Source organism: Triticum aestivum, chromosome 5B (genome assembly GCF_018294505.1).
Source record: "Triticum aestivum cultivar Chinese Spring chromosome 5B, IWGSC CS RefSeq v2.1, whole genome shotgun sequence".
Taxonomy (NCBI): Eukaryota; Viridiplantae; Streptophyta; class Magnoliopsida; order Poales; family Poaceae; genus Triticum; species Triticum aestivum.
Window position 1 is genome coordinate 16418844 of NC_057807.1, and position 15605 is coordinate 16434448.

Genomic DNA, 15605 nt, shown 5'->3' on the forward strand with positions numbered 1-15605 from the left:
TTAGAGGAGGAGGCATATGAACCTGCATCACCAGCAGACAATACGGCTGACCGACCATCCCGTGGCCGCGACAGAGAGGCCTCTAGGCCCTCCACTAGAACCGTACCCCGGCAGCGCTCGAGAAGCACAAGGCCACAGGGGAACGCTCTGGACTTGCGAGATATATTGGAGGATAAGGCAAGACAATCAAGATCGATCTATGGATCGTGTGGGCGCCCCATGATACGTGACGACAACCGTCGCGCCGGACACAGTAAGTCCGGCCGGAACGAACACAGTAGACAAAGCTCTCTTGAACGTCGTCGTGATATCGCCCAATACAGAGGCCCAATACAGAGGCGCCGCACACCCACTATGCTTCACAGATGAAGTAATGGATCATCAAATCCCCGAAGGGTTTAAACCCGTGAATATTGAATCTTATGATGGCACAACAGACCCCGCGGTTTGGATCGAGGACTATCTCCTTCATATCCACATGGCCCGCGATGATGATCTCCATGCCATCAAATACCTCCCACTCAAGCTTAAAGGACCAGCCCGGCATTGGCTTAACAGCTTGCCAGCAGAGTCAATTGGGAGTTGGGAAGACCTGGAAGCCGCATTCCTCGATAACTTCCAAGGTACGTATGTGCCACCACCAGACGCTGACGACCTAAGCCATATAATTCAGCAGCCAGACGAATCGGCCAGACAATTCTGGACACGGTTCCTAACTAAGAAAAATCAAATCGTCGACTGTCCGGATGCGGAGGCCCTCGCGGCCTTCAAACATAACATCCGCGACGAGTGGCTTGCCCGGCACCTACGACAAGAAAAGCCGAAATCCATGGCAGCCCTCACATCACTCATGACCCGCTTCTGCGCGGGTGAGGACAGCTGGCTAGCCCGCAGCAACAACCTCAGCAAAAATTCTGGCAGTCCGGATATCAAGGACCGCAATGGCAGGTCGCGTCGCAACAAAAACAAACGCCGCATTAATGGCGACAATAGTGAGGATACGGCAGTCAATGCCGGATTCAGAGGCTCCAAACCCGGTCAGCGGAAAAATCCATTCAAAAGAACTACTCCGGGTCCGTCCAATTTGGACCAAATACTCGACCGCTCGTGCCAGATACACGGCACCCCCGAAAGCCAGCTAACCACACCAACAGGGACTGTTGGGTATTCAAGCAGGCAGGCAAGTTAATTGCCGAAAACAACGACAAGGGGCTGCATAGCGATGACGAGGAAGAGACCCGACCGCCGAACAATAGAGGACAGAAGGGTTTCCCCCCACAAGTGCAGACAGTGAACATGATATACGCAACCCACATACCCAAAATGGAGCGGAAGCGTGCACTCGGGGATGTATACGCGATGGAGCCAGTCGCCCCAAAGTTCAACCCATGGTCTTCCTGCCCGATCACTTTTGATCGAAGGGACCACCCCACCAGCATCCGCCACGGCGGATTCGCCGCATTGGTTTTAGACCCAATCGTCGATGGATTTCACCTCACCAGAGTCCTGATGGACGGCGGCAGCAGCCTGAACCTGCTTTATCAGGATACAGTGCGCAAAATGGGCATAGACCCCTCAAGGATTAAACCTACAAAGACGACCTTTAAAGGCGTCATACCAGGTGTAGAGGCCAATTGTACAGGCTCAGTTACACTGGAAGTGGTCTTCGGATCCCCGGATAACTTCCGAAGCGAGGAGTTAATCTTTGACATAGTTCCATTCCGCAGCGGCTATCATGCTCTGCTCGAACGTACCGCGTTTGCAAAGTTCAACGCGGTGCCGCACTACGCATACCTCAAGCTCAAGATGCCAGGCCCTCGAGGAGTCATCACGGTCAACAGAAACACTGAACGCTCTCTCCGAACGGAGGAACATACAGCGGCTCTCGCGGCAGAAGTACAGTGCAGCCTTTTAAGGCAATTCTCGAGTCTGATTGCTAAGCGACCGGACACGGCTAAACGCGCCCGGAGCAACTTACAACAAGACCACCTGGCACGTTCCGAGCACGCGTAGCAATGCGGCCCCAACCCCAGCCCCTGCAAAATTTCAAGACAGGTCCTTCTCATACATCATTACGCTCTGGAGATACCATGGGCATAGGGGGAGGGGCACGACCACGATAGGCCCAGAATGCGGCTTAACCACACCAGGGGCTCTCAAGTCTGTCGTTCTTTTTTTTCTCTCTTTTTTTTACCCACAGGACTCCGTTCATCAGAGGCCCTGTCCGGCAGTAGACCTATCGAACTCACAATGCAACAGCCAGGGAAGGAGAAAGGCTATGACGAATATCCAGGTGGTCTCCATTACGAGCATTAAATCTGTTTAATACACCATTCCGCAGCCTACCCCTGGAGGGGGACATGTTTAATAGTCCCATCCCTTGCTAATCGCACCATTTGTATCGTTCTGCATTCACAGCAGTATTTCTTGAATAAACAATGCATCACCTTTTTGCTTATAATTGCATTTCTTTCTTATACATATATGACATGTTGGATCCGTACACTTTGGTACGGCTAAATACACCAGGGGCTTATGCTTCCCGCATCATGGTGTGATAAGTCCGAACACTTTCACAAGTGCGGCACCCCGAACTTATAGCATTATATGCATCGGCTCCGAATCATGTCTTGGGTCAATAGTTGGGTTTGCCTCCACTTGAATCTAATCCGCCAGCACAAGCTATTTAATCATCATCATAGTCATAACACTAACAGTAGTTATTTAATCATCATAGTCATAGTGTAGCACATCATCATCTTCAAACTCATTCTAGCTAGCTAATCATCACCAACACTAGTTGTGGTAGCTATCTAATCACCACCAACACTAGATAATAATAATCATCATAGTCATTACCACTAACACTAGCTATTTAATCATCATAGTCATAGTGTAGCACATCATCATCTTCAAACTCATTTCTAGCTAGCTAATCACTCCTGCTACTCTCTCTCAGGTAAAATAACATAAAACATGTGTAGCACTCCTGCTTCATCAAGTTGGAGCATGCAGATGAACCTGTCTCCTAATCGTGGGTTGCGCTTCTGATTGCTGCCCCCTAGTACTTCTTTGCGATCGTTCACAATTTTGCTCCAGTCTTTCACTATTAAGCATTCCTCGCTATTAGAAATCCTGAATGCACTAGAGTGCATTGTAGGATATCTTGGCCGTAAGCTAACAATTCTCATGTGACCTTTAGTCTCGAGCCAATGAGGCACAACATTCAGCGGGAGTCCCTGTTGAAGAACATCGTATAGTAGCATACTTAGTAATGAAGTTCAGCTTAAAAATAATTTATGCAAAAGATGCACTAAGGACAAATACTAAAAATATTACCATCTTTTCTAAATAGATGTGACCGTAGTTTAGTACAAACACTATTGGTCGCACGTTTTGAGTACTAAGATTTTTAAGTCCAGAAAAATAATTTGTCTTGACAGTATGAAGATCCTCAAGCCATGAAACATAATGAATTATCTCCTCGCAGTTTAGTTCAGCCCCGGGATAGTAGTAGGTCCTATCTACCAAGCGCTGGACATGTTTGCTTGATTGCAAAATAAGCTTTCAATAGAAATTAGTTGTCAACTATTTTTGAATAACTAATATCAAAGACATAAATATGATTGAGAAACTCACATAATGGTAGAACTGGAGGCGTCTGCACATCGACCCAGATGTCGATATTACCTTCAATATCATCTTCCGGACGAATATCAAAGGTGATAACCATATCAGACTCAAATGCATAAGTCTTTCATAGTGCTTGCCAAGTTTTGCATTCAAAATAGGTATAGGTATCTGCGTTGCGTAATTTTGAGTGGAAAATACAACCATGCTCGGTCTTCAAGTAAACTCTCTTTACCTCCATAGTAGTTTTCATAGGACTAAAACCTATCTTATACAAGACAAAAACTCTTGCATGGCAGGGGATACGCTAGTAGAATAGTCAAAAAAATTATCAGTTGAAGCAAATGAAGTAGATGTCATGCTTAATTACGAAAAAAGAGTTGTCGTTGTGACTTACTGTATCCACTTCGAAGTTCTGGTCCAGCATGATGTTGAAGCGCCTATCGTCATCTAGGAAGATTCTGTCGCACAGGACGCGCTCGTCTTCGCAGTATTCGCAAATACCGAAATCCTTTTCATCGTCAGACATTTCCTATGTTCATAGTTGAAACATTAATTGAAAATCGATTGAAGACAACTACCAGAATACTCAACACACAAATCCGGGGCACTCGATATGTCCTATATATTCTGGCACAAGTCATGCCAAAATTCATAGCTCCAGTGAGATCCCTGGAGAACCTGCCAGGTATTGGAGAACCTGTGCTCCAGCGCAAACAAGTAGCGACGGACGTGCGCATCCTCCTCGCTAACACGGTGATGTACCACCTCCGCGGGGTCCTCAAGCCTCTCGATCGTCATTGGCCCACGCGACCGCCACCAAAGAAGGTTTGGGTCAACGACGGGATGACTCCTCACCAAGTTGCGCTCCTCGGTAGGTAGCGCCTCCCAGTACCAACCCGGCGGAGCCCAGTCCCGGACATGACCCATATGGTCAAGAAGGTGTCCTCCACCGAGTCAACGACGAGGATGCGGGATAGGCATTGTCGACGTCGATGCGGGAAAAATTGCTTTAACTAAAAAAATAACGACAAATGTGACATGTTCAACTACTTCTATTAATTCAACTAGTTCTTACTATAAATAAAAATAAACTAGTACCTAGTTCTTACTAACTAATTAGTACCTAGGAACTACTGCCCTAATTACCATCTAATTTGATGAACCTAGGGATGGAAAGTGGTAGCGGATATTCCAATTATCCAACTTAAAAGTGAAATAAGTGGTCAAATTTTACTCGTTTTATGATTAATCTTAGAAATTATTATGCATTACAATAGTGTTTATGATGGTCGGAGTAGACGAAGTGGTCGGGGTAGATGATGGCGACGCTGGCGACGGGCTGGCGCTTGGACGAAGACGAAAGGGGTGGACGGGCGGCAGCGGCGGCTACGGAGGTAGCGGCGGCGACGGCCAAACAAGAGCGGCGGCGGCGGCGGCGGCGGCCTGACGGCGGCGGCGACGACAGTGCTCGAAGTAGGCGAAGAACCCTGACAGCGTGATGAAGACCGGCGCGACGCATACCACGGGAGGTCGACGCGCGGTGACGGCGGAGTGGATCACCGGCCGCGGTGCTACAGCCTGAAGGGGCGACGCAGTGGCGGCAGGCGGGTCGGGGCGACGACGGGAAGACCTCGGGGCGGAGGCGGGGACAGCGGGCCGCAACACTGCGGCCTGAAGGGGCGATGCAACGACGGTTCGCGCGTCGGTGCAACCGCTGGGACGGCCTCGGGACGGCGGCGTGGACCGCGTGCCACGCACGCTACGGCCCGACGGGGCGACGCAGTGGTGACGCGAGGGTCGATGCAGCCACGGGACGACCTAGAGCGGACGCCCTCGGGGCGCGGTGGACCGCGGGCCGCGGCACTATGGCCCGAAGGGGCGATGCAACGGTCACGCGGGTCGGTGCAGCCGGGAGAAGAACCACGGGGCGGTGGCGCTGCGGCCCGACGGCGCGACGCAGCGGCAGCCCGATGCTCGATCGATGGAGAGGCTGCGCTAAACTCGGGGACGATCTTCACGGGACCTGAGGAGGCGCGCGTAACCGAAGGGCCAGGTCGGTCGCGCGGCGTAGATGAGGCAGATCGCGGCGGCGAGCGGGTGATCAAGGCAATCGCGCGCGAGGTCGGGGACGCCGCTCGATGGAGGCGTGGTGGCGGCGGAGTCCGAGATGAAGCCGGCGGCGGTGACGGCCGGCGTAGATCGACGGGCGGGCCGTCGCGCGAACGGCGGCGGTGAAGGGCCGCAGCATGACGCGAGGCCGCCGGGTCGGGGCGACCGGCGGGCCGACGCGAGGACGATGCGCGAGGCCGCCGAGTTGGGGCGACCGACGGGCAGACACGCGGACGACGCGCGAGGCCGCCGGGTCGGTGAAGAAGCCGGCCAATCGCGCCGGTGTTGGAGTAGAGGTGCACGGGGTCGACGGCGGCGGTGGGCGGCGCAAACCGGATCACATACACCGGAAAACCAAAAGTAGACACCGATCAAATCGACCGGAGAGAGAGAGAAAACCCGGATCAAATGATCGAAAAAAAGACTCTCTAGGACAGCCGGCCAACACGGTCAGCGGACGAACCCTAGGTACGGGCGGCGCGGCCCCCGCCGACGGTCATGGAGGCCGACCGCTCCGGGGACGGCGCGTAGGTGCGGAAGCGGCGGCGGCTAGGGTTTAGGATCGACTTGCGATAGATACCATGTTAGAAGGAAGAGAAAGGATTGATGGAATAGATTTTTGTATTGCTTGAGCCTCATGGGCATATATATAGGAGTACATGATTTACTTGAAATACAAGGCAAGCCAGAATATTTCCTAGTCTAACCTATATTTCCTAATACATTCACCTTACTCAACACCAACTACGACTTACTGACATGCCTAGGGCAATTCACCACGCCTAGGGCAATAACCCTGACATGCTAAAAAAAGAAGATGCAGGGCTCCACGGAGGGAGTTGTTTATTACATTATTACGTACTCTGCTCCGAAGACGGCCGGGCAAATAGTAACGACCCTGAGACATTAAGGGACTGAGGCAACCCCAGTTACAAATAGTACAGACTTGAAAGTTTAAACTTGAAAGCATATAACTCGATCCACTGATGGACTGACACCATGGATGCATGCATGCATGCTTAACTTCAGTTTGATTTAGGCTTCGTCCGGCACGTCGGACCATTTGATGTCCACCTGCTCGACACTGGGGTCAAGATTGTAGTTCTTCCAGATATGCATCGACGCGCCGACCTTGTTGTCTCAGCCGGCGCACTCGTCGACGACCACGGCGCTTATGTGAATGATGCCGGAGTTGGCGAGGCGGATGAGCTTGCCGCACCGGGCCCCACCGGCATACCACTCCGACGAGAGCGACACCACGAAGTCATCATCGCTGTGGAACTAACCGTCGCACGACGCCGGCCCGCCGCCAGTCTCTCCTTGCTGGAAGCCGTTCACCGTCATCGTCGCCGGGATGTTCTGTCAAAGTTCAAACTTGCCTTCTGTGACAGTGGGGCGCCCAGAGACGGCGCACGACACCTGCAGAAAAAGTAGAGCAATGCCCAAAACCACTGCGACCTTGGTGGTGCCCGCCATGGTGATCGAGCTCCTCGCTGCTGCTTGCGTTTTGTTGGAATAAGCCACGGCGTGTGTTGTCGGGCTCGTCGGGCGCGTCGGGTGCGCGCGGGACGGGCGGGACACACGGGTAGCGTTGGGCTCGTCGGGTTCGTCGGGCGTGTCGATGACGCGCGGGACGGACGGGACGTGTGGGATGCAGTAGCGTGGCGTGTGTGTAGTGTGTTTACTTGTAGCAGTTCCATGTGTGTAGCGTGGCTGTGTGCGCATGTGTGTGACGTGATAGTCAGCGGCGTGAGTTAGTTAGTCAGATGATCAGCAGGCTGTTAGCGGCGCCCGTTGGAGCTGGCCGCGTCGTCCGTGTGGCGCGCGCGTCGTGCGTCCGTGCATGCATCGGATGGATGAGCTAGCTATTTGCATGGGCCGATCAAGTCAGTTTGGTAGTGCATGGATTAGTGGCCACGGCCGGGTCATGTGCGTCGTGGGCATGCAGATCATGCCCGCGCATGCAGCGCGACGGATGCGTGGGCGCTGCGTTTGGCCAAGGCTACAAAGCCGTCTTTGTAATCCAGTGAGTTGGTACTCTGGGAAAGGAGAAGTAACGGGGCTGTGAAGCCGGGTGAAACTCCAGTGTACCGTGTGCTCCTCCTTCTTCTACCTCTAGCTACGAGAGAGAGAGAGAGCTGCAACAACAATTGGTATCAGAGCTTCGGTTCGGGCGATCACCGGCGACCATGGCGCTCGTCCCACACGGCGGTGGCGCGGGCGGATCGGCGACGATGGCGATGCCGATGCTGACCGCGGACAACTACACGGTCTGGGCCATCAAGGCGCAGGCGATCCTCGACGTCCACACCGTATGGGAGGCGGTGGCGCCGGGCGACGCGGCGGTGAACGCGCGGAAGGACAAGATGGCGCGTGCGTTGCTTCTCGGGGCGTTGCCGGAGGATGTGCTGCTGCAGGTGTCGACGAAGCTCACCGCCAGGGAGGTATGGGACTCCCTGAAGGTGAGGTTCGTCGGCGCCGATCGGGTCCGTGCGGCGAGGCTGGGGACGCTGCGCGGTGAATTCGACCGGATGAAGATGGCGGACGGCGAGGAGCTCGACGTGTACGGCGGGAGGCTCGCGGCGATGGCGGCGAGGTATGCCAACCTCGGGGAGACGCTGGGCGACGCAGCACTTGTCAAGAAGTTGCTGGATACGGTGCCAGATCGCCTCTTCCCCGTCGTCGCCGGCATCGAGCAGTTCCACGACGTGACGACGATGGCGTTCGACGAAGCGCTCGGGCGGCTGCGTGCATTCGACGAGCGGGTTCGGCGCCGTGGACAAGATGGCGGCGAGCGCGGGGGTGAGCAGCTGCTCATGACGGCGGCGCAGTGGGCAGCACGGGAGCGTCGACACGGCGGTGCTCGGGACGACGACGACGGGCGCAGCGTGGCGTCGGGGAGCGGCGGCAACAGGCGCAGGCGCTGCTACAAGTGCGGGGAGCACGGGCACTTCCGGCGCGAGTGCCCGCAGCTGCGGAAAGGACCGGCGGCGGAGCAGGCCCTCTTGGCCGGTGCCAACGTCGACGATGACGGACTCCTCTAGGCCGTGGCTTAGGGGGTGTGTGTTGGAATAAGCCACGGCGTGTGTTGTCGGGCTCGTCGGGCGCGTCGGGTGCGCGCGGGACGGGCGGGACACACGGGTAGCGTTGGGCTCGTCGGGTTCGTCGGGCGTGTCGATGACGCGCGGGACGGACGGGACGTGTGGGATGCAGTAGCGTGGCGTGTGTGTAGTGTGTTTACTTGTAGCAGTTCCATGTGTATAGCGTGGCTGTGTGCGCATGTGTGTGACGTGATAGTCAGCGGCGTGAGTTAGTTAGTCAGATGATCAGCAGGCTGTTAGCGGCGCCCGTTGGAGCTGGCCGCGTCGTCCGTGTGGCGCGCGCGTCGTGCGTCCGTGCATGCATCGGATGGATGAGCTAGCTATTTGCATGGGCCGATCAAGTCAGTTTGGTAGTGCATGGATTAGTGGCCACGGCCGGGTCATGTGCGTCGTGGGCATGCAGATCATGCCCGCGCATGCAGCGCGACGGATGCGTGGGCGCTGCGTTTGGCCAAGGCTACAAAGCCGTCTTTGTAATCCAGTGAGTTGGTACTCTGGGAAAGGAGAAGTAACGGGGCTGTGAAGCCGGGTGAAACTCCAGTGTACCGTGTGCTCCTCCTTCTTCTACCTCTAGCTACGAGAGAGAGAGAGAGCTGCAACAACACGTTTATCAGCTAGCTTGACCATCACGCGCGCGTGACCACCTTTTACTTCCTGCAACAACTCCCATCTTTCGGAAACAGACTCCCATGTCCATTTGCTATCTTCAGTCCAACACACCGACGATGAGCTCTCACGCCCGGCGCTTCTTCAACGGTTTCCTGCAACCAGAATTTTGTTTTTGAAACATGCGTGATGTTACAATGTTTGACCACTCACTCTCTAGCGTCGGACGCTCCTCTGGCGCTGCAACTCGGGCTATGTATCTGAAACAAGACCCTTGTTGAAGAAAAAAAAACTTCAGAACCGAACATTTCTTTTCTTTCTGAAACAAAAAACATGTTGCAGAAATCTTTTGAAATAAGACCCCAGTTGCCGGAAAAAAACCTTCACCGCTGAATCATTTTTTCTTTGTTTCTGAAACTAGTCCTGTGTTGCAGAAACCTACTGAAACAAGACCCTTATTGCAAGACCGTTCACTTCCTGCTTACTGTATTTTTCTTGGTGGTTCTCTCATTGCCTGGAAGACGAAAAAACAGACTGCAGTTTCCCGTTCGAGTGCAGAGGCTGAGTTGCGAGCCATATCTCTTCTGACGGCAGAGGTGACTTGGTTACGATGGTTACTGGAGGATTTTGGCGTTCCTGCTACAACACCCACCACCCTCTTGTCAGACATTACAGGTGCTATCAGTATTGCATGGGATCCCGTGAAGCATGAGGTTACCAAGCATATTGGCGTTGATGCTTCTTATGTGCGCGCTGCTGTGCAGGATCATGTTGTTGCTCTTCAGTATGTGCCTTCTGAGTTACAGCTAGCTGACTTGTTCACAAAGGCCCAGACTAGAGCACAACATGGATTTCACCTTTCCAAACTCAGTGTTGTGGATCCACCATGAGTTTGAGGGAGGGGGGGGGTGTTAGAGTTATATTAGTGATGTCTTTTGCTTTTGCATTCAGTCTCTTGGCATACTCTTGTAGCCTTTTGGCATCCTCATGTATGTCTATATATGTTGGCTTTGGCCTCCTAATAATACAAGTTGATGTTCCTAACAGCCTGCAGGCTATGGGTCTAGCAGCGTTGCAGGCAGTAGCGTGCAGCATTTTACGGTAGGGTGTGTGGCCAGTGCTCGCGGGCTCGCGGCGGCTGCAGATGGTGGAGTACTGGACTTGTGGTGGGCACCCATTCACAACATCTACAGCATCATCTTTGGGTCAGTTCTCCTTGAAGGACTGTGACGCCCCCGATTCAATCGTACACTAATCATACACGCAAACGTGTACGATCAAGATCAGGGACTCACGGGAAGATATCACAACACAACTCTAAAAATAAAATAAGTCATACAAGCATCATAATACAAGCCAGGGGCCTCGAGGGCTCGAATACAAGTGCTCGATCATAGACGAGTCAGCGGAAGCAACAATATCTGAGTACAGACATAAGTTAAACAAGTTTGCCTTAAGAAGGCTAGTATAAACTGGGATACAGATCAAAAAGGCGCAAGCCTCCTGCCTGGGATCCTCCTAAACTACTCATGGTCGTCGACAGCAGCCTGCACGTAGTAGTAGGCTCCTCCGGCGTAGTAGGAGTCGTCGTCGACAGTGGCGTCTGGCTCCTGGACTCCAGCATCTGGTTGCGACAACCAGAAAGAAAGGAAAGAGGGAAAAGGTGGGAGAAAGCAACCATGAGTACTCATCCAAAGTACTCGCAAGCAAGGAACTACACTACATATGCATGGGTATATGTGTAAAGGGCCATATCAGTGGACTGAACTGCAAAATGCCAGAATAAGAGGGGGATAACTAATCCTGTCGAAGACTACGCTTCTGGCAGCCTCCGTCTTGCAGCATGAAGAAGAGAGTAGACTGAAGTCCTCCAAGTAGCATCGCATAGCATAATCCTACCCGACGATCCTCTCCTCGTCGCCCTGTGGAAAAGCGATCACCGGGTTGTCTGTGGAACTTGTCTGGGTGTGTTTTATTAAGTATCCGGTTCTAGTTGTCATAAGGTCAAGGTACAACTCCAAGTCGTCCTGTTACCGAAGATCACGGCTATTCGAATAGATTAACTTCCCTGCAGGGGTGCACCACATAACCCAACACGCTTGATCCCATTTGGCCGGACACACTTTCCTGGGTCATGCCCGGCCGCGGAAGATCAACACGTCGCAGCCCCACCTAGGCACAACAGAGAGGCCAGCACGCCGGTCTAAACCTGAGCGCACAGGGGTCTGGGCACATCGCCCTTAGCACACCTGCACGTTGCGAGGGCGGCCGAAAGCAGAACTAGCCCCCTTAATACAAGAGCAGGCTTACGTTCCAATCCGGCGCGCGCCGCTGAGTCGCTGGCGTCACGAAGGCTTTGACTGATACCACGACGCCGGGATACCCATAACTACTCCCGCGTAGATGGTTAGTGCGTATAGACCAAATGGCCAGACTCAGATCAAATACCAAGATCTCGTTAAGCGTGTTAAGTATCCGCGCACGCCGACCAGGGCCAGGCCCACCTCTCTCCTAGGCGGTCTCAACCTGCCCTGTCGCTCCGCCACAAAGTAACAGTCGGGGGCCGTCGGGAACCTAGGCCCACCTCTACCGGGCTGGAGCCACCTGTCCTTTCAGCCCACTCATCAGAATCACTTGCGGGTACTCATCGAGCTGACCTGACTTTAGTCACCATCTGTATAGTATGTATGTATGTATGTATAGTATATACCCGTGATCACCCCCGAGTGATCACGGCCCAATAGTATAGCAAGGCAGACTGATAAGAATGTAGGGCCAATGATGATAAACTAGCATCCTATACTAAGCATTTAGGATTGCAGGTAAGGTATCAATGACTTTAGCAACAATGACAGGCTATGCATCAGAATAGGATTAACGGAAAGCAGTAACATGCTACACTACTCTAACGTAAGCAATATAGAGAAGAATAGGCGATATCTGGTGATCAAGGGGGGGGGGCTTGCCTAGTTGCTCTGGCAAGAAGGAGGGGTCGTCAACTCCGTAGTCGAACTGGGGTCGCCGGCAGTCTCGGGGTCTACCGGAAAGAAGTAACGGAGGGGGAACACAATAAATAACAAAGCAATCAAAGCATCACAAAACATAACGAGGCAATAGGCGGTGCTAGGTATGCCCTAACGCGGTACTAGGAGATGCCGGCGAATGGGGGAAACATCCGGGAAAGTATCCTCGAAGTTTCGCGTTTTCGGACAGATGAACCAAAGGGGAAAAGTTGCATGTTCGCTATGCTAGAGATGTGTGGCAGACGAACGGGCTGCGTATTCGGATTTGTCTCGTCGTTCTAAGCAACTTTCATGTACAAAGTTTTTTCATCTGAGCTACGGATTATTTTACATTAATTTATAAAGATTTAACATTTTTTTGGGGATTATTGTGATTTAACTAATTCGGAAAAGAATTACTGCATCATCATGACATCAGCATGACGTCAGCAGTCAAAGTTGACCATTGACCGGTCAACTGACGGGTGGGTCCCATCTGGCATAGTCACAGTATTAGTTAAGCAAAACTAATTAACTAATCTGGTAATTAGGGTTAATTAAACAGGATTAGTTAGTTTAATTAATTAATTTAGTTTTTTTTGGTTTCTTTTGTTTTCCTTTTTTAACAGGGCTGGGCCCTCTGGTCAGAGACCCAACCTAACAGGGGCGATTGAGCGGGCAAACGGGCGCAGGGCAGGGCGCCGCCCAAACTGGCACGGGCGCTGGCCCTAGCGCGGCGCCGCCCGTATGGACAGGCGCAGCGGGGCGCCAAGGTGTGGGCAAGGCCTCCAGGCGCGGCCGGGCTGCCGGCGCGTGTGCGGGCGCCAAGAACTGGTGGCGAGGGGCGGCGACCAGGAGAAGGCCGCGACGTAGAGGGCAGAGGGCGACGGGAAGGCAGCAGTACGCAACGCAGGAGAAGGAGCCGTGCCATGGTGCGGCATCAGCGACGGCAGGAGCATATAGCAGCAGTAGAAGGGGCCACAGGGGGCGGCCAGGAGTGGTGGGGGCGGGAACGGGACGGCCGGGAGGAGCGGGAGCGCGCCACGGGCGGTGAGGTGCCGGGAGCCAAGCTCCAGCTATGGCGAACATGGACGAGCACAGGAGCGACGGTAAAACGTTACGGATCGAAGGGATAAGCACGGGAATCGGTCAAGGGGCTCACCCCGGTGCTCGTGGACGAGGTAGGGAGGTCGGGGAAGCGCTCGGGGAGGTGCAGGGGTGGCCGGAGATGCTCGGGGCGGTCGGTGGTGTAGATCGACCGAGGAGGGAGACGACGGTCATGGCAGTTGTCGGCGATGTGGGCCTCGGCCACCCGAGGGAGGGGGCCATACGCGGCTCTAGAGGCGTCGGAGCACGCGGTGGCGCGCGGCGTCGCGGGGGAGGGGGGGTACGAGCAGGGGCGCGGCGCCGGGTCCTTTCTCTCCTTCGCGATCCAGATCGGGGTCGAGAGGTGGGGGAAGAGATGTGGGAGAGTGGGGGCGAGTGGGAGGAGTGGGGTCTCGCTAGTTAGGGTTCGGTCGCCCGAGGGGATAAGCAAGGTGGGGTGGGCTGGCCTGGTGGCCTAGATGCGCGGTTGGGCCGAATGGCCCAAGGGAAGGGGGTTTGGTTTTTCTTCTCTTTTTTGTAGTTTTGTTTTCTGTTTTTATTCTTTTCCTTTTTGTTTATTTTCTCTACTGTTTTAATTCATTTTAAATTATTTAAACATCCTGTAAAAATGTGGTTCCTTCATCATAAATATCTAGGCATTAATTGACACACTCCGAACATTTTACTTTAATGTTTGAAAATTTTTGACGTTTGCTTTTATTTTAAATTGGAATTTGAACCGGTATTGAACTAACGCGAGTTTCACAATAGTAACTGAGGTGATGTGGCATCATTAACATGGAATTACTGTAGCCTAATTATCCGGGCATCACAAGGACATCCTGTGATACAAGGTTGTTCAAGTATTATATTTTCTGATTATTTGCACATGGGACTATTAGTACTGACACTACAACTGAAGCGTAGAAAGTTCTATCCACCATGCACGACCAAGTATGGTGCCAAGAGTGGACATCTACCTTGCACACATTAGCAGTAATTTCTACACCTGTTTGAAACTGTCTTATACAGATAAAACAAATGATATTTTCCATGGGCCTTTAAACTGAGTGATTCACAGTTTCTAGAGTGATGGTTTGAGGTCTGTTACTAACTTTTCTAAGTGTTGTTACTGTCTTCTTTAACACTGGGAATCCCCTGCTCTTCATGGAAGTTGCTCTCCTGAAAGACATGGTCACATTTTATTTTTTTGAAAAAGAGAAGACATGTCACATTTATAAAGGTTATTGAAGTTTGGCATGGTACTCTACTCAGTTGCACCTTATTTCTGTTGTAACAGCAGTAGATTTTGTTAGATGTCCCTCCAATTGTTGAATGTGACGCTAAATGTGCTATGTTTTGCTAATATCGTCAACCCAGGTAAATAAGGTTTATGAGGTCCCTGAGTTTTGTGGCGGCACGGAGCCTTTCTTCCCTGCATCACCCCTCCACACCTTAATAACAACTCATTTGAAGGTTAGTCCAGCCTCCCAGCCTCCCTGCGCCCCCGAAACTTACATGATGACACAACAGATCTTTGTCTGTGGATGGACAATAAAGATTAAGCCTAGTTCACGTCCCTCCTCAAGTACACTTGTAGTACTATTCTAGGATTTCAACTCTGCACTCCATTTTGCATCCTAAATATTCAGAGACTCGAGTTTGCACAATATGGAGTCTTGATTTGATTGAATGAATCAATCAATAAGATAGGTTTTTGGTCGAGGATGTTGGAACTCGCCCCCAGGATCGATCACATCAAAATATACGAACACGCACGCTCAAAAACTTTTAGCCAAAGGCACCTGTCGTGCCTTGTTCTTTTTCTTTATTTCTCCTTTTTCTCACATTAAACCTCACGGCCAGTCGTGTATATATATACACGAACTATGCCTAGCTAACCTACTCAGACTAGCTAACCTAGCCGGACACGAACGCTAATTCCTGATCGGACTAGTACAAGCCTAGACACGTACAAGTCCCAAACAGGACTCCTAGTAAGACTCTGAATTTCCTTCTACACTGAATGTATTAGCCTAAACTAATCACCGGCCAGCTTGATCACCGG